We start from the raw sequence: 20744 nt of genomic DNA, 5'->3' as shown, positions 1-20744 counted from the left end.
CCCGTTTACACAATTTCTGGATTTTGGACCACTTTTACACTTTGGTTTTCTGTTAAGCTGTCACTTTCAATGTTTCTGTTAAGCCTTCTAAGTAAGATCTCAAAGGCCCAGATCACTTACAGATTCCTAAATCAAACAGAGTATTATGCTTCATTATGTTTGTATGTTTTCAAAAGCATCAGGGCTCTCAATTTTCACTGGTAGAATGTTGCAGACAACTGAAAAAGGAGAAGGCTGGAAACAGAAGGGTTCTGGTCTACTACATGGAGTGCTGAGTTTTTCCACAAATAGAGCTCTTCACCTGAAAACTTGACAGAAAGTTAAGCAAAAACCCAGCACTCTTCTGAATGCAAAAGGGAGACAACTGTGCCTACTGAATTAACATCTCTACTATAGTCAAGTTTCCAGGCACCACAGAGAATCTGTGCCTTGTTCTCAGACATTCAGTGAAAATATGACTCTTGCTCAAAATCTTGCGTGTTGATGGTAGGCAGTACTCTGGTAAGAAAGTAGGTCCATGAAGACAGCAGACATGAGACCTGCTCCTGCCCATGGCAGAGGGTGAATTTTTAGGCAAAACATGGGTTCAGGAATTCAGTGACACACCTTTGCTTCATACGCATTTCCACATCAGGTGCCATTTTGTCAGCCTGCTCCTGCGCTGCTGTCTGTCATGCAGCAGCACAGCGTAATGGAATATTGGCGGGAAGGTTTAACTTCTACTGCTGCATCATCAACGTACGGCTCTGATGGCACGGGCGAACGTATTAGAAGAAGCATTACTTTCAGAGCAGCCCTCATATAAGTATTATCCTGTCTGAGCAAAGTAAGAAAAAAAATGAAAAATGGGCCATCCCATTTGCTGGCATAAACACTTAAATCCTATTTCCTATACTGTTTGTTTGAAAAGGCCACGTGGATAAAGTTAATGGCTACGGAACATAGCAAAGATAAAGAATGAAAACAGACTTGCCACAGAATAAAAGTCCTACTTTTAACCCACAATCACATTCCAAACATAACCTAAGTTCTCTTAACAGCTTTCACTAGAAAACAGCTCAAAGAGGGAGTGTGAGTTAAACCACTGTTATGACCACATGAAACAATGAGTACACAAAAATCAAGCCAACATTTTACACCCTTTCCAAATCTGAAAAAATCAAACTAACCAGAACTACAAAAAACAACTCTTCCTCTGCTCTACCAATGTCATCTGGAGCTGGCTGGAGTTTCTTAGTAATAGTTTTTGCAAGGCAGACTGAAGGGACAAAGGAGAACAGCTCAGTATTTCATGAGGAAGAGGTCATGTGGCAGAAGCTCCTTTGTGTGATGAAGGACACTGCTCCATTAGCACAGCATTCACTTGCTTCCTCAGATTTATTTAAAGCCAAGAGAAAAAAAAGGCCAATAAATAATTATAGGCCAATACAACTCTCAGCACATTTGCAAGCATGTGACTTGCTCATCTATTCCAGACTTCACATATAGGAGTTGAACTCAATGATCCTTATAGGTCCCTTTCAACTTGGGTTATTCAATGTTTCTATATACTACTGTACGACATTATTGTACGAAAGTTAAAAAAATAATAATAAAATGGCATCTGATACAAAATGCACTTAAAGTAGAATGCATTCTCTCACTTCACTGGCTTCTGTACGCAATTTTTGAAACTCCAGGAAAAAAGCAATTACTGTCAAACAGCAGCCTGTATTTACCAACAGCATCTGGCTCCCTTCCAGCATTCCTGGCCCAGCAGGAGCAGCAGCACACCTCACACAGCTATGTAACCCTGGGCTGGGCATGAAACCGCAGCACTTGGTGTGCACTCATGTGGGGTGCAGCCTACGGTTTGAGGGAAGAATAAAAATAACAGTGTTAGGGAGACAGGAAGTGCGGCACAATCCATCTACATTTCACCTAAGAGAGGGCATCTCTATCTGTGAAACAGCCTCCTCTCATAGAGAGGCTTCTAGGCATCTAGCAATCACCTACATGCACACAGGGTGGCCAAGAACTCCCTGAGGACATTTAAAACAGAAGACAACAGCTATTGTTAATACCACTGTGCATCATCAGATGCATCATAGGACACCAATACACAGTGAGCAAAGATGATCTCAGCATTTCTACCTTCCCAGTTCCATTCCAAGTTTCCCTTCCCAGTTTTCCATCAGATCCATCTACGGTAACAGATTCTTTGTATTTAAGTTATCGTGCATTTTCCCTGTGTCCAGTGAGTCAGATTCTACTTTAACTACTACACTATCTAGAGTAGTTCAACTCTTGTTCAAGTAAAAAGAATAATTCTGATTCTGACCAAAGTGCTATCCTTGTTTTCTTCACTTTTGATGACTTACCCACATAAATGTTAGAGACATTCTTTTCATCCTATTCTCCTCTACTAGAACAACTCTTCTGGTGTAAAAGCATCTTTCTTATGCAACCACCGAGCAGTTCTCTGGAGATTTAGTGGATCAAAGTCCATTAGACAGACACATAATTACTCTTGTGTGTCTAGGGGAAGAAATATCAAGTGTTTTTGTGGACCTCACTATACCAGTGTCCAACAAACTCTGGTTTGAAACAAATGGTTTCTATCACAGAAATGACATGAGCTTCCCAAACTGCAATCTACTGTTTTACCCATTACCTTCTCACTTTTTCCTCCAGAATACTCTCAACAAACAGGTCTTCCTAATGCAATTATTGATGATGAACACTTCATGAATTTAAGGCGTCAAGGCAGTAGCTGAAATGCATAAATGATCTAAATGACACATGGCTTGCCACTCCAGTAAGTGTTAGTCTATAAGAATACTTGTAACAAAGCTGGAGCTTTTACCACTCACAGATATGTCTCGTAGAACTTTGTTCATTAAAACAAAAGCAACAAAGTCCAACCCAAACACACACCAACCACTCCAGCTGCAGTTAATGTCACACTACACCTCTGTGCTGTGGCGTGGTGCAGTTCCACAGGGCACAGCACTGAGCCACTCAGAAGAACAGGATAGTTTTCAGCTTGGTCAGTCAACTGAAATAGCTTGTGGCTGACTGCGGCATGAGAAGGAATGTTATTTTCTGTGCAGTAGTGAGTTGATACAAAGTGCACCACTTTTTTTCTTTTACTTTTCTTTTTTTTTTTTTAATACTTTTTCCTACAAACTAAGCAATTTATTCTAGAATTAAATTCCTGTTAGAACAGTGAAGATTGCAAAATGTAGATGAAACACGTTTACTACATGGACAGGCCTCTCAGAGGAATTGCTGTATTTTGATGCACCTTTCTAGGAGACTGGGTATGACTGCTGCTGTCCCTGAAGTACCATTTTTCAGAAAAAGCTCCTTGACTCTTACTAGCTACATCCTAGCAATCAACGATCAGGAAAAACTAACTACTGCTGGCAGAGTAAACTATTTAAATTGTTTTCAACTGACTTGAAACTTATCAGAAACTTTGATTCTTGTCCATATTTTACTGCAGTGGTTACATTTGGTAGCAATGTTTATGGCTACCACTACCACTCAATTCTTTCCAGCAGTCATCCTTGTGAAGAGCTTTCCACTCCTATGGGCTGGCTAGAACCACAGTGGTTATGAAAGATTACATTTCCTGCTAAATGTGATTGATAGGCAAGCAAAAACATTATAAAAACAGCAAAGGATATGCTTAATAAAAAACAGGAAAATTTCCTAGTGTGTTTCCATTATTCTCTCATGTTACAAAGACAGAAGTAAAACCACAAATAAAAGTTTTAAATATACAATAAGACAAAGAACAGAAGCAGTAATTGCAGTAGAGCCAAGTAACTGAATCAGAACGGAGCAAAATTACGCATGCTAGTATATTCCCACTAGTGAAATGTGTACTGATTCAAACTGGGGCCAGGAGTTCAGTAACTTCAAACAACGCAATAAAACTTTGTTTGAAATAACAAGAGAAAGCAAGCAAACACTTCAGACATCACTGGACTTGACAATCCAAGCGAGTCCCTCCCAACTAAAGATATTCTATGATTTTACAATCACCTATCCTTTTTGCTCAACACCAGTCAAAAAGACCTACGTCGAAGAGCTGGTTCTGGAGCCATGCAGGCTCCATGTGCTACCAGCAGCCTCTGCACGCTGTGGCCTCCAGCATCCCCAGCTGTGGGATGAGTTCAGGGTTCTCTGTTCCCAGTACACCAGCAGTAAAGTGCAGGCATCAATTCAGCACCCTACTGACTCCCTGTTTCTTCATCACATCATGGCCTGACTCTAAAAATGGACAAAATATGGTCCTCTGCATGCATGTATTACTGGTGTGATATTTCCTCTCCTCCTTTTCAACTGCTTTACACAAGCTGAGTTTCTACAATCTATAATCAAGCAAAAGAAAAAGCAGCAGTAATGCCTGCATACTTCCCATTCTCCTTTGTTTTCCTTAGTATAAAAACTTGGAAAGTTACAAAGTCTCTCAGCTGGGACAACTTGGGTTATAATTACAATTTTCCAAAAACGCATCAGACTACCTCCAAGTTTTAAGAATGCAAAAGTCAAAAAGGCGCCTATCTAATATACTGAGATCACAACATATCTGGCTCTTTGGCTCACAAGGAAAGAAAATATTTTCTTAAAAACCTACACTGTAAAACCTAAAGGATCACATGTACAAACAGGGAGAGGGGAAAGATCAGCAAGAAACTCTCAACTTGCAACAAATCCAATGTAAACAGTGCAGTGGCCCCTCCAAACCACAAATCTGCACTTTCTTTGAGAGAAAGAGAACCAAAGCTCTGACATCAAGTTATCTGCAAGCTTACTTGCAGTAAGTATAAAGCTTTGTCCAGCTTCTTGAAGTTCAGAGTAGTCATTTACTCCCCAGGAAAGGCTCAGCAAATCCCATTCCAGTGAGGAACTGGAATAATGTGAGGGGAGAAGTGTGGCTGAAGATAAGCAACAAGAGCCAAGGGGTGGGGAAGTAAGAGGAAAGGGAGAAGAGGGACAGAGAAAGAGGAAAAAATAATAATGATCAAAAAATCACGTGCAATGTACATCCTAACCCAGAAATAGGCACATTTAGTTACATAAGCAGATATTTGATGTCAGATCATAACATGAACTTTCGAACTTGCAAAGAAAAAAGCATCTCCACTACTCAGTTTATTAAAATGTCAATGCTACAAAATGCTGAAAAAAATTCCTTCAAGTTCCGTCAAAGAACGATTATATTGTGGGCACACGCATGAAGAAATTAAATCTTATCTTCGCTGAATATAGGCTTTGATGTAAATCATGCAGCCAGAGCCTATGAATAACAGCATTTCTTTCAACAGCAGAACAGAAAAACACCTCATCCAAAACACAGAGACGCTGGCGGAAATGAGCTAACGGTACTTTTCTTTCTGTATTAAAGGATTATTTTCCAGTGCCCACTGCGTGGGCTTTAACACTGGCCTGAAACAGACAAAAGGCTTAGGAGTAAGGTTTACGGCCAAAATAGGAACTTTCTTTGAAATGACTGACTTTTCTGAGCGGCATCTCAGAATTTGAAGCCTCCAACGGGACCAGCCTCTGAGCAGCTCTCTGTGCTCCTCCTTCATCTCTGCTGAACATTACATAGATCAACAGCATTTGAAAACAATTACGTGGGTATCACCGTGTTAGATGGCACACAGTAACTAAGACATTAACAATAGATGTCCTAAGTTTTTTTCCCTACTAATTTTAAACAGGGAAACTCACACACTTCAAATACCAGGCAAGCCCACCAATATGAACCCTTCACCATCTGTATGTTTTGCAAAAGCTTTCAAAGCACCTTGGGAGGAAGACTATGACTTTACTTTCACAGTACTTCAGTAAGCTGCTAACTACATTTACAGCAGTAGGAATTGTACAAACACTAATCTCATATTGTTTCATTGTTCAAAACTGCCTTTTTGTTGTTATAAACATTATAATAGATATATTTAGGTTATTTCTTGTAACTTCCCTTTCATCATTAATTCTGCTTAACACAACAGCTTTGCACAAAAAGTAAAATTATATTATCTTTAGAATAATACAAATTGCAGCTTTATGTAAAGAAATATGAAGTAAGTTTTAAAAACAATGGCTCAGCTTTTTGAAGCACAGTAGCAGTGCTTCAAAATTACTTTACCATCCTTCATAAGTCTGTTTGGGCTAAGTATTTGCCCTTTACATATGATGATAACTTTATTTGGAATCATACTTGAAGTTTACATACTTGAAGCTTTTAATGAGATTAAAGTTTGTTTAACTTACCCTGTATATAAAGGTAGCTGCTTTCGAACACACAAGGGAAAAATGTTCTGTACCCAGTTCTTTACTGGGTTATGAGCTGAAAATAAATACTTAACATCTAATGTCACCTTGTTTTGCTGCTCTTTGCAAGCAACTCAGAATTAAGACTAATTAGCCTGACTTTTGGTTCTCATATGAAAAAATAGAATCACAGAATCACAGAATTGTAGGGGTTGGAAGGGACCTCTAGAGATCATCGAGACCAACATATATAGTACAATAGTAAAGTTACTCAAATTTAAGATGCATGCTGTATGAATAACTTGGATCAAAACACAACTTGCACAAAATCAGAACATTTTCTGTATCAGTACAGGTGGGTGCACTTGTACATACATATTCTAGTGGCACCAATAGGTCTTTGATCCACTGTAGTAGTCAGTGAAGTGCTACTGAATGCAAGCAAAGAAAAATACTGCATTATTATGCAATTTTATTTTGCTATAAGCAAATATGTAATAAAATATGTATGAGACCTAACCAGCAGAAAAGAAGAAGATGAAATCAATGAGGAAAAAAAAATGGTTAAACAAGCTTTCTGTACATATCCTGCTCTTGTTTGGCATCACACACTTGGACTTGCAGAAGCCTACTAAGAGAAGGCATCCTGTCATTTACACTTGGCATTAACTGGAACTGCGGGAGAAGGATGAGTCGGAACACCCAGCACCAAAACAAGTGGAGAAAGCCCATGAGATTACAGTCCTTCCTGTAACTGTGTCTCTGATTAGTGAATTGGAAGTACCTCATTTCTTTAACTTGAAGCCTGACACCCACATTACTCTGCAGCTTAATGTGAAGGAGAAAGGAGACAAGTACTTCCCACTGATGCCCAGTGAGCTGGCATTTCACGTCAGGTTTTGTTTACTGCTGAAGTTTACCATTTCCATTTTCTATCATGAGTCTCTGAGACAAATTTGCTGAGAATTAAATGGCCTTTTAAAAAATGTATGTATATTTATATTTTTAAGAAATTATTAGCTGTGCTTTTAAAAGAGTTGCTAAGAACCAAATGGTCACGGAGCAATTATTCACAGAATTCATTCCAGGGATAAAGTGACAGATAAAGCCACCACAAAGACCATGCAGAGTAAGGAATGAGAAACTTGTGCAAACTGCTGACAATCCCCATGAAGTGTGATTCAGCTCAGAGACAGCAGCAGCTCTGCTCTTCTCTCTAGATACCTACGGACAATAAAAACAGGAAATGTGATTCACAGAATGGTTTGGGACCCTTAAAGAATGGAAGGGTCCTTAAAGACTACCTAGTCCAACCCCCCTGACACAGGAAAGGCTGCCACTCATCAGATCATCTTGTGCCACAGCCCCAATCCAATCTGGCCTTGAATGCCTCCAGGGATTGGGCATCCACAGCTACTCTGAGCAGCCTGTTCCAGCACTTCAGTAGCCTCAAAGAGAATAATTTCTCCCTCACTTTTAATAAAAACTGCATTACCCACCTTAGTTTAAAAGCATTACCATTTGTTCTACCAAGACTTTCAGTTCTCCATTTCCAAATTCACACTAGATCTACTTAAGAAAAAAAAGAACAAGATTCCTCCTCCATCATGACAATGTTAGAGCATTCCCCTTTGGCTAATGTAGGCCAGCCTACAGCACAGATGCTGTCCAGCCTAAAGTGTAAGGACCATCTGCACAAGACTGCTGTGGTAGGCAGAAGAGCAGCAAAGCTCTGCTGCAGCTGGCACTGAGGGCAGAGGATTGCTGGAAAGAGACTCAAGTGCCCATGAAAGAAAGCACAGCTTGTGTCTCCCCAGCCACCCCCGCACTGTTGAATGCAGGGTAGTCAGTCCAAAAGTATTTTCAGTGCCTAAATATAACACAGGCATTCACAGAGCATAAATAGGAGAATCCCGGTGAAGGAGTATCTTCACAACAACATCCACTTCTAAGTCAGACTCAAGTTCAAAGCCGTATACTGGCATCCTGAATTCAGGACATCCTTGCAAGAAAATAATGAATTTATTGTTATTGTACCCATCTATTTTTTATAAAGTTTCTGGAAGCAAAGAACATAAAGAGTCCTTAATGAACTACTCATATATCCTTGTGCTTCTCATCAGTCCCAACCAGATTCAATGCAACACTGTCACATCCTTATGGGATACCATAGCACCAGCTTTCATTGGTTTGGGGGTATGTACTTAGTGGCTGCCAAGCTGCTACATTTCTGCAGTCTTTTATCTAAAATTTTATATACAAAATTATCAGTGTAAAATACATCTAGCCCTTAATAACACAGCTTATGCCAAAAATAACACAAATCTGTTAAAAGCACAAAGCCTAGAATTGGAATGTTTATTAAAAAATAATTACACCTTCAAGAAAGAGGGAGGAAAAAAATATGGAGTTTTGAAGAAAAGTTAGCAGATTTTTTTTTAAAAAAGGCAGTAACAAAACTAACCAACTAACCAAAAACAAACAGAAAAGCCACACACAGAAGACTATGAAGTAATCCCAGAAGAAAATTTAAAAGACATCACAAGAATCCTGTTTCTTATCTTGACCTTCTTACTCCATCAGGTGTTATGATAAAGGAAACCCAAAATTACTGATTTCCATATAAAGCATTTCTGAGGAGCATCAAACCCTGTACTATGAAAGGACGCGTTCCTTTTTCTGTCTCCTTTATCCCATTAGAACAGTCTGTTCCTGCAGATCACAAACTGAACTCTTAAAAAAAGCAGGCATTTTGAGTCCTTCCTGAAGCGAGTCTGTGCCAGCCTGGAAGATGCTGCACCCCTCACTAGCTACTTGTGACAGATGAATTGCAAAATCCTGCATTCCTAGCTCTAAGCGCTTGAGTAAAGCAGTCAGGAAGTGGTAGCATGATTTAGGCACTGGAAGATGCGTGTTCTGACACAGACAAGGGCAGCACAAACCTTTTACCATATTCTCACAAATGGAAATAAATGAAGGCAGCCACAAGACCAAATCCACATTGCACAATCCTTCCTCAGGCCACCAGGCTAAGTAATTGTTTGCTGCTTAGTAGGATTCAAACAGCAACCCTATCCTTGCTATGAAAGGATATGAAACTATTTTATGAAAGTATTCAGTTTTAAAAGAAAAGCTTTTTTCTCCCCGTGTAAATCACAGCAGATACTGTTTGCTGAAGAGGAAAAATACCCAGGACTTTGCCTGGCATAATGTAGAGAAGGAGCAGGGAAAAAGAAAATTGGATGTCAAAGATAACCAAAGAACTCAGAGGTAGGAATTTCTTCTGCACAGATAGGAAAGGACAAAAAACTTTCAAATATCTGATTTGTACTCTGAAGAAGTAAAGCAGTGAGTAGCATATATTGCATGCCAGATTCTTCTTCTTAACCCCTTTCCCTATTCAAGCTGCATTTTTTCATTTTTCCTCACTCACCTTTTTTTTTTTTCTTTTTTTTTTGGTTTTTGGTACAATTAATAAAAAGAAGCCTCGATTCATCCAATTTGTCTTCTAATAATAAAAACCAAAAATGCCCAAAATCTGAGACTTGTATCACCAATACAAAAACAAAGCTACACCTCAACCTAATTTATCTTCTGGCTCCTCAAATACAGAGGTCCAACATAACTCATTATCCATTTTCAAGAGTTAGACAAATCCATTTACATAGGCTATTATTCAGAGACTGAGGGCAATTATGCCATTCCATTACAATAACTTTACATTAGCATACTGCAACTATCACCTCCTTCAGGTTCAGTTCTGCTCCATCAGTACCTCACAGAGGTGAGAATGATGTATTTGTGTAGAGATGGGAAAAATATTACAGTATTTTCAGTAAGTTCACACAGTCAAGAAGTTGGAATCAAGTCCGCCTGCCACAGTTGATGACAAACAGCCTCCTGATTTCTTATTTGTTTCTCCATGGAACAGTTTCATGCATCTTGGGCATTTTAGAAAACAAAGGGAACTATTTTTATAGCCAAAAAAAACAGTAATATATTACATAGCTTCATACCAATACAGCATTTTCAATGGTTGTAGCCCCCATATTAGTGGGGTTTTAAACATGAGAACAGATTGTGTGGGAACTTAAGAATTGAAGAGAGATTTTCAGGCAAGGACACCTATGTTAAAAAGCAGTCCACATAATTAAGAAGGTTTGAATACTCTCTTTCAGCTGGAGAAAAAAAGACAACGACAATAAAAATTTCTCAAATGGTATTAAAATTACATGCCCTTGCAGCATTCCATATATAGCTAGCTAACCTAGATAGGGTGGTACCCTGAACACTGCACAAAGAAAACAGAGGAAGAGGCTGGTTATAGACATAAGTATAAACCCACTTTTATAAGTATTGTTTTCCTTCTACAGAAGGAAGAGTGAAATTCTCCATGTAACATTTTATTCTGTAAATGAAGAATACTGCTTACAGGCTTCCTGTAGTGGAATGCACGTTTCTTTTCCATAAGCAATTTAAACTGCCAAGTTTAAACAGAGAAAAATATTACATGTAACCATGGATATCTAAATTTAGAAAGACAAACAGTTCTCCTGCTGCGATGGGAGGGTAGGATGGTAAGAAAAGAATTGTTATTACAAATCATACGTAAAGGAACTGTGACAGTACATGACGTGCACAGGAGGTAAGGACTAAGTCAGACAAGTGCCCATGAGGGAGACTAGGCTTCTGTAAGTGCTCCATCTGAAATACAACTGGCTACAAAAACGTCACATCTTATGGTCAGCTTCATTTTCTTTTCAGCTGAAAAGCTTTGAGAAGGATAACACCACCACTGGAGTTATTGTAGCCACTTTCAAGTTCAGTGCCATAAGCACAGACTGGCATTATTATAATGTCTGCATATAAGTTAGATATAACTTATTTTCCCAAAGACACTCTGGTTTTGGCTAGAAGTCTTCACAGACTTAGCTGGGAGATTTTTTTATCTAGAATCTGAAGCAGAGAGCATCTAGATAGTTGTACTGCTTGCAAAGACACCTCCATCAGGTATTGTTCCACTTCCTGCAACCCCAAAAGGAATAAAATCTAATATCTGAAATGTACTATGAACATCTCAAGGTAAAAACACAAAAAAGAAAAATAAAAAAAACAAAAACAAGTGACTGTTGAATTTTGTTTCTTTTCTAAGAAAATAAAGTCACGGGTCTCAAAAGAAATACCTGGATAAAAATGTAGATAGCATGGGACACTATAATCAGCCAACAGATCTGCTTGAGGAAGCAATTCCTCCAGAAAACAAAGGACATCCTATTGTCAGCTACAACGGAAAACAAATTTCATTCAGATCCTTCATGAATCCACTAGAGGAGAAGAAAGTCACAGCTGTATGTATATTAAGTTACATCTTAAGACACAAGAACTCCAGTCTTCTTAAACTGAAACAGTTAAGTCAATCTACATATTCAAGTAAAGAATACAACCTATGAAACTATTCCATTCTTAAAATGCATTATTAATTACATCCTTGAAAACAAGAATTGCTCTCTCCCCTTTGAACCAAAATCTGCTATGCATTTCTGATCGCTTGTCTAGAATCAGCAGATGTGCCAATCCTAACGTCATCTAGACTTGAAAATCACATTTGTTTTGTTTTCCCATCTCTTACACACATAGAGATTCCTCATGAGATTATACCAATCACAACTATAATTTATAATAATAATAGAGGAAAAAAGAGGAAATAATGATATTATCATAGCATCCAAATTAAGATAGGGCATATAATTTTTTAAGGGTGGACACTGGAAATGTATCTTCCAAACTGGGTATCTGCTAATGCTAAATTCCAAGAAATAACTAAAATTAACTTCTTTGCTCATTAATATATAAGATTTAAGATTATTTAAGCGGATGGTCTGAGGACTAAAAAACCACCCAAGCCTACCAAGGCACAAAAGGCCTCTACAAAGCCTAATCATAAAGATGAGTAACAGCATTTTTAAAATGCAGTTCTGAAATCTGCTATTGTAAAAATTGTTACTGAAGAAGTGGAATTATGAATTCAGCTTGTTGAAGGGTAACTGTGTTACACAATGCACAAGGATGTCATGGAGTTAGCAGGATCCCACACAGGGCACTAACGTTTCCATCTCAAAGTGTCACCAGGACCATACAAACTACAGACCAGCTGACCTCCCTCCCCTAACTCCCTCTGTGGCTCTTTGTTATGGCCTGGCTCAGTCTGCTGTTTCCATGTTTTTATCGCACATCAGAACACAGGGATATTTTGATTAGATATTCGAAGCATTCAAAATGTTTTTGAATGAAAACAGTCAAGAGAATCTAAATAAAGTTAATGGGGTGCAAGAGAGGTACACAACACTCATTTCTCTGCACTAAAATCTTGGTATTTAACCTCAATTCCAACTGTTAAAAGTTTAACAGCCTATTTCCCACCACTGCTCCAACCATGCTTAAGTGCCTGAACCTATCTTCCAGCCAGCCACGAATTCCCAAACTTATCGAGCATGCAGTGAACCAGGCTGGAGCTGGACAATCAAGTAACCCTTGTTTTCCCAACTGTCCGTGCAGAGCAAATCCTGACACAAGGGTTTTTTGTTTTTTTGTTTTGTTTTTTTGTTCGCTTTATTTTGCAAACAATACTACTTTAAAATGAATCAAATACTGTCTCCTAAAAATCCCTATCCTTGGCAGCTGTAACATGTCTGCAAACACAAAGAGAGCGTTAAACCAACCATAACCCTACTCTGGGCACCTGAACCCCAGTCACAAGCATGTGTTCAAAAACCTACAGGAACAGTAGTTTGAAATGCAATTCACTCTTTGATACAGCTCAGTAGTTTAAAAGCAGAGGGGCCGTATCCTATTAAAAATAACAGGAAATCAACCATAGCAATAAATCTAAAGCTTTGGCTGCTGCAGTTTCTTATCTTCCATGAGCAGTTGGTGGTATGCAAAAACCATACGACTTTTTCTTTTAAAAAACAGATCAAAACAAACAAACAACAACAACAAAAAAAATCACTCCAAAACTGAAGGTTCCACTTGAGAATAGCTTACATTAGTCAGTCACAGCCTTGGGAGACCTGAATCCATTAGACCTTCTCCCTGGCAAGGCAGGATATCCTGTTATATTTTGATGGTTTACCGCTGCCTCCAGGCAAAAACATCACTGAGAAAACAGAACTGGTGCAAAAAACTGACAAGTCCCAAGCAATCTCATCAGAGGTTCTGCCACTTCTGACACAACTTGCGTTATTCTTCTCATGCAATTTTTACACCCAAATGATATCTTCATCTCCTCTGATAGTGCTTTTCTTTTTATCTACAAAAACAAATTGAGATCTGTGATGATGGCAGTTTCTTCTAATGGCTTACCAATACTTGAATGGGACTGCAGCAGCACAGTCCCACTTGTGGAGATGCAGATTCTGCAGGGCTGGAGAAGACAGCACAGGGCAAGGAAGGGGTAGCCAAGCCTCTTCCCTGAACGTAATAGAAGATATAAGCCAAAGGCTTTCATTAAACTGGCAGAGACTACACCGAGCTTTTTGCCAGAATAACTGTGTCTATTGTGGGTATGACTTGTTTTCCACTCCTAAAAGGCAGAGCTTTGCCAACAAAACTTTAAAGACTAAGAACAACAGCATGGGTGAGGGGTTCAGTTTGTTTGCAGCACACAAGTGAAGTTAACCATGGTCCAGTTTCTTGCCAATCTAATTTGCACACCATTTAAAACTAGTACTAGATATTTCTTACTCTGATTAGGTCATACAGGCATTTCTGAAGCAGAATGCTCAGGCAGCCCTGCTACAAATCTTATTTATTTATTTTTAAATCAGTGGAAGATTGCAAAGGTTGGAAAAGTACCAGGGACAAGCACTTCAATACAAGAGACAGATATCACTTTAAGAGCTAAAAACATTTCTAAAACATGTATATTTTGCTTATGTTCAGACAGCTAGGCATGCAAGTTGTATGAGATATTTACTATGGAAAGATCAAACCACTGCATCTAAAAACAAACAAAAATGAAAACTAAAACAAACAAATCAACATAACTAAACCTTTCAAACCTAAATAAAACAAAACAGAACAACAACAACAAAAAAACTTAAATAAATAAATAAAACCAACACAGAGACTGAACCTCCTTACACTAGACCTAATTACAGCAGAGTAGTTACAACACGTTTGGAGAGTACCTCACCCATAAGTGTGCGCTAGAAACAGGGCTCCATTCTCTCCTATTATCCTGAAGGAAGGTGGAAGGGAAGGAAGTTCCATTTCGTACCCCAAAGCACCCCAAAACCATCTTACGTTAATATACGTAGGGAACTGAATCGAAAGATTCTTCTCCCTTGCATATATTATTTTTGCAAAGCTTTTTCCCTGACTGCAAAACCTACACTACAGCTGTGACTGTAATATTCATTTTCTCATTTCAACTGCCTGATTTTGAATCTCAATCAGTTCCTGATTTCAAGAACAAGAAAGACATAAAGCATTTTTCAGATCATCTGCCTCCAAAAGCAAAACCATGTTAGCCGAATAGTTCCCCTTCTTGTTACTACTTTTGGGTAGCCCCTTCTCTGGTATCAAAAGGCCTAACAAAAAACTGCAAAATGGATGGTGAGCACACTGGCAAGAAAACATTGGGAAACTAATAATTGTCAGGCTACCAAAATGACATCCCACTGGGATATTAGAAGGCAGAATTTAGAACTAAGGAATTTCTTCACGCTTGAGGGCTAACTTTCAACCAACACCAGCCCATCTGTCATATATCATTTTAAGTCTACTTTTATTTCTTTTTGCTACAGAAAAAAAAGGGAACACACTAAAGCAATGTTACGGATCACCAGATTTGTTTCATACATTATCAAAGCAAAACATTCAAGCATTTTATGGAGTTTAAGATACTAGAATCCAGAAGTGCTTTTTTTCTTCTGTAAGCAAGGCTCTCTCTTTCAGTCAAATTAAAAAGTAAAGTTCAAGGTATGTTGTTAATTCCTTGGGGGAAATGATACACAACCCACATGCACAAAGAAGTTGGCTTGAGAATGGTTGTTTTCACAGCATGGAATCTGTTTCAATCTATGTTTGTTCAACGAGATATGAGTCTAACAATGGCAATCCGCTAAAAGCTTGTGCATTAAGTACATAAAATAACAGAAAAAATGGTCATAACTCCTTTCAAAAATACAAGGGTACAAAATGACCAAAACATATACGCACCACACTTGATTAGTTGTTACGAAACCCCACGTTCCTGTTAGCTTCATAACTTCAATAATCCATCTGTAAACACTAAAATTTCACATTTCGTGTCCTCGTTTCTTTATTTTTATTTCATAAAATAACCTAAGTTAGAATGGACCTACAATGCCCACCGCTCTCTGGTGCAGACCCTGTCTCTAACCCCCAGCTGCCGCTCTCCTGCAACAGCTCCATGCCGTTCCCTCGGGCCCTGACACAGACAGCAGAGCTCAGGGCTGCCCTCCACTCCCTGTGAGGAGCTGCAGCCGCCCTGAGGCCTCCCCTCATCTCCTCTCCTCTCCAACTGGCCTGTTTGTCAGTGCTTGGACTTGACTTAAATACTGGATTACAACCATGATCGCATTCTAAAATGATGAATCATTTATAACAGTTGTTTGAGGCTTATTAGGTGGTTTCTTGTTCTCTCTTCACAGCAGATATAGCTAAATGACACTTTTGTTGTTGTTTAAGAACAGCAACCTCTGCCTTTTGCTATTTCACAGAACAGGTTAAAACATCTTCAGTCACTGGCCCATGCTCCTAACACAGATGTGTTATAGAACACATCTTACCATGACGTATGATTATACCTTACCTACAAAGCATTTGCACTGAACTTCTCCTAGTCTATTCAGCATGTGGATCATAAGAAAAATGTTGGCTCAACATCTGCGTTTTGTTCTTACCACAGAGACCCAAAGCAACCATACACAAGATTGCACGGGGATTTCGGAATGGGCAAGTGATTTCACCAGAAGGGAATCAACAAGAAGACAAACACAGCAAATATCACTGAGTTATCAACATTAGAAATAAATTAACGACATTTTTAAAAATACATTAAAATGCTGGAAATATTAGCAAGTAACACACATACTTAGTGCACGAGCTTGTTATTGTGGCCAGGTTTTTTTGCAGACAGTCAGTTATACTATAGTACGGCCTGTAAATTGGGGGGTCACAGTGCACTTCCTACTTCAAAAATAGAGCATTCCACAGTTAAGATATATTTGGTCTTCATCAGCTGCAGAAACCAGTTAACCATCATTTAATCACACATATTTGGAGAGTGACTCATCAGATGTCAGGTGCTTAACGTGCTCCTCAAGTAACCATCTAGCTGCCGACATCCTTCCTCATCTCCAGGGTACTATGAATAAATGATCACAGCAGTGGAAAGTTTGTGTCAGAGGATTAATATCATTAGTTATCGTGGTTAGGATTTATATCATTGAGAGAGATCTGCAATGCTATAACTCTTGTACCATTAGCTACAGGCTGTCTCTGTAAAGAAAATAATTAAGAATGGAATTTCCTATATGATTTAGAAATCTCTTTTTTTTTTATGGTAATGTTCTACTCATCTATTCTTCAGCCAGCACAGTGCAGGCATTTTTTATTTTTTTTTTTAATATAAATTCAGTTATGCTACCTATTTGAAGTCAATCTGTCACTTTAATTCAGCAAGTTTCAAAAAAGTAGCAACCCATATTTCATTATTGCTCCCCACTATTAACAGCACCCACACAACATCCGGTTAGCGAGATGTGACAGCCTTCAACTTCACAAGTTCCTTTTGACGTTTGTCTGAAGGAAAATTATTTTGATCCTTAAATTGGTCCAGATGGTAACTCAAGAGTTGTCCCACTCCTCCTGTGTATGTAGCTGCCAATACTGTACTGGAGGAGCAAGCAAACACACTTTTCAAAGCAATGCATCAGCTCTAGAGGTGAACTATCCAAGGAAGCTCCTAACATCTAAATCCTATAATAAGCACTAGAAGCAGAGTTTTTGTAAATGGGAGCTGTTTCTTGAGTGTGTCAGTTGAGAGCTTTGAATTTTCACACAGCTGCTGGGTTGGCAATACCAGGAAGTGGATGTCCTCGGGATTCTTTTGAGTGCTGACGTTTAAAATCACAACAAATGCCTAGATGGTTGGCTTAGACTGGAGGACCTGTTCTGACAGCTGGTGGAACATCAAAGCACGAACAGAAAATAAACAGGCTGAAAGCAGCTACCAGCAACGCAAGAAGGCAGAAAAACTGATCCACTAAAAGAAAATACTAAAGAAAAGATAATTGCCATTACTAAAGTATCTTGCACAACACCTCGTAATCAACAGTCCCTTTCCAGGCTCAACAACAAAAAAATCCTACAGAATCACTCTCTGTAGGAACATTTAACTATAAAAAGCACAGCAACACAGAAAATCACTACACAGAGAAAAATACAGAGGGTAAATCTTCCCACTGAAATTATACAACCTGCTGAGAACTAGGAAGGCTACAGCTAGCTTCTTCCATTTTTGTAGTGACTGTTGTCTCTAGCAATGCTGCCATTAAAATACTTTGCAGGCCAACTAAAGACAAAACTTTTCTTTTGGCTACTTTGCTTAAGCAGCAACTTAAAGCAATCCATCATGGAACCAAATAAATAGAATAATTTTTTGATCTTCCAATAGGAAAAAGCATTTGTAGATGCATATCCCTAGAGAGCCAAGGATAAACAGAAGCGCTGCAGACTTGTGCCAGGCTTAACATACCAAAACATGGACAAAGTTAATGACAACAGTATCCTTAACCTCCTGCAACATAAGGCCAACTTCTTTTTTTTTTTTTTTTTTCAAACTGTACACAAAACACTGACACTAAATGCATCAGTAACGCTTCTTTTCTGCAGATTTTACAAATAAAAGCGATTTTTAGCAGTTTAATGATGTGAGGGAAGAAACACCAATAGATGCCTCAGTCTTTACAACTTAATTCAAGTCACTTGAACTGCTTAGTGGGCAAGGTGATGGTGGGTTGATGGCCGGACTAGATGATCTTAGTGGTCTTCTTTAACTTTAATGATTGTACGATTTTATGATTCTATAATTTTTTTATCCGGATAGCTATTGGAATTCCCATTCTGAACCTACTAAATCGGGTTCAGAATGAAATAGGAAAGTGTTTATTTGTACACTTTGGATGGAGGCACTATAAGGAAAGAGTTCATGAGTGTAACTTCAATAACATCCACTCCTGGCTGTATTTTTTCCAGCCACAGTGATAGAGCACATGAGAATTATGGGGTATTATTACTCACCCTGTACTACTGATTGTTTGGGAACTGCTGAATCACGGCCTGAACCTCTGATTGACCACCTGAGACAAGCAATGAGTCAGCCACAGGAGCACAGGTGAAGGCAATTCACCTGTGCTACCAGAAGGGGTGGAGCCTGGCTGCACCTCTCTAAGACCCCATTTAAGTGCTGACTGCCACTGAGGAAGGATTTCTTCTGGACATCACTCTTCATGGAGAATATTGTGAGCCTACAAAAATCAGTAAGCATTTTCCATTTATTATCCTCCTGTTGCGATGATCTTACTTAGCCTAACTTTCCTGGATTATTTCTTTATTATAACATCTGTATATCCATTGATTATACACATCTAAATAAATTGAAATAGAAAAGGGTAGAAGGAGGCACTCAATGTTTCTTATTAACCCTAACCAACCAGAAGAACCAATGGTCTTCAAGACTTTGGAGAATTCCTTTGTCTCATCCAAACTGGAAGTGCAGTTATCCTTATGGAAACGCAGAAAAAAAGCTCTGTACAGAGAAAGTGGCTGCAACAGTATGATTAAGGAAATCCTCTTCCTCCAGATTGGTTTCACCCCCCACAATGCTGTAAATTCAACAAACCACATTCAGTCTGAGAAGGTAACGGCTATGCATGCTTCTGGAGCTCTTTCAGTTAGCAAATACAACAATGATATTAAGCAACCAAGGAATGAAAGCTGCCATTCCAAGAAATGCTCCAAAAATAAGTAGCAAAAAAAAAATAACTCAGAAGTCACTTGCTCTCCACAATTATCAGACTCCAACACCACATTTGGAAAAATGCAGCAAGTTCTCAAATAAGTCTAAAAGACTTCAATATATAAGAGCTATGAAAACAGCCAATTTCTGTAACTGTTTATTATAGTTCCATATTTCTATATCATATATATATTCTAGTCCCATATATCTAGATGTGTAAACACAATAAAAAGCTACAAAAAGTGTCAAAAAATACTTCCAGAGTACCAGATGTTAGTTTCACCAAAGGGACACAGAAGACATACACGTGGTTGATATATCTTGATTTTTTTTTTCAGTGGAAGAACTCATTTTTGCCAGTACTCATTAACTGTTTTTGAAAGATATGTTTGTTTTCTCTCTCTCTCTCTCTCACACACACACACACACACACACACACACACACAAAATAAGCAATTTTCACAGAATTGCAGGGGTTGAAAGGAACCTCAAGAGATCATCCTGTCTTACACTGCAAATCCTACAGTTTTAGTTTTTTTTTTCTTGTGCTCTGAACTTCCAACGGAATATATTTACTAAATGTATTTTTTTAATTAAATACCAAGTTAAAACTGTTTCCACACTAACCTCTGATAAAAAAAGAAGTCAATTCCCCTGTAAATGTCACAAGTATTGCTTTGCATTACCCTTCAGCGTAAAGCATTTTGCCAGGACTTGCTGCAATTAACACCTTTGCTGACCACAGAAATCAAAGCGGAAAAACTTAAAAAAAATGCCTTTTCTTCTTTCTTAAGGCTGACTAATATGTAAAGCTTATTTAATGAAATGTTGCTACTATTTCCATCAGCCTTAATCTGGAGAGCAGTGGGCCAATCTTCTGTCAAGGTGCTGTTGTGTCAAGGCCAGTTATTTCTGCATTACTAATAACTGTTCTGCCTCCTTTCTGCCGCTTCAAAACTATGTTTCTGCTGAACTTAAAGTAGGAATTTCTGAGTGTGGCAGCACAGGCAAATGCAACCACTCATCTGGAGAACCCTTTTTCTTTCCTTTTCACCAGGGGCTCTCTGAAGTCACTCTGCCATGATGCCCAACCACTTTCAGAACCAATACTGACCTTTCTTGGTCACAGGGTCCCCTCTCCCAGCTGCATAGATCTGTGGCACTTTCGACATCACAGGTCTGGAAGGCTGCAAACACAACCCCATGTTTCTCACTGTTTGTACATATGTTGGTCTACCATATACACAGCAACAAAAAGTATTTTTTGGAGTAGAGGAATAAGCAGCTCTGACTCACATAGGCACAGAATGTGAAATATAGTTTAATAAAGCTAACTAGATCTCAGCTTCATGCTATCTCTTTAAAGTCTCCCATAACTAAAATGCTATTTCATACAGTAAATCCAAAAAGCAGAGATAACTGAGAA

The sequence above is a fragment of the Meleagris gallopavo genome, chromosome 2 (assembly GCF_000146605.3).
Source record: "Meleagris gallopavo isolate NT-WF06-2002-E0010 breed Aviagen turkey brand Nicholas breeding stock chromosome 2, Turkey_5.1, whole genome shotgun sequence".
NCBI lineage: Eukaryota > Metazoa > Chordata > Aves > Galliformes > Phasianidae > Meleagris > Meleagris gallopavo.
The sequence above is the reverse complement of the archived record's forward strand: the minus strand, read 5'-3'. Positions refer to the sequence as shown.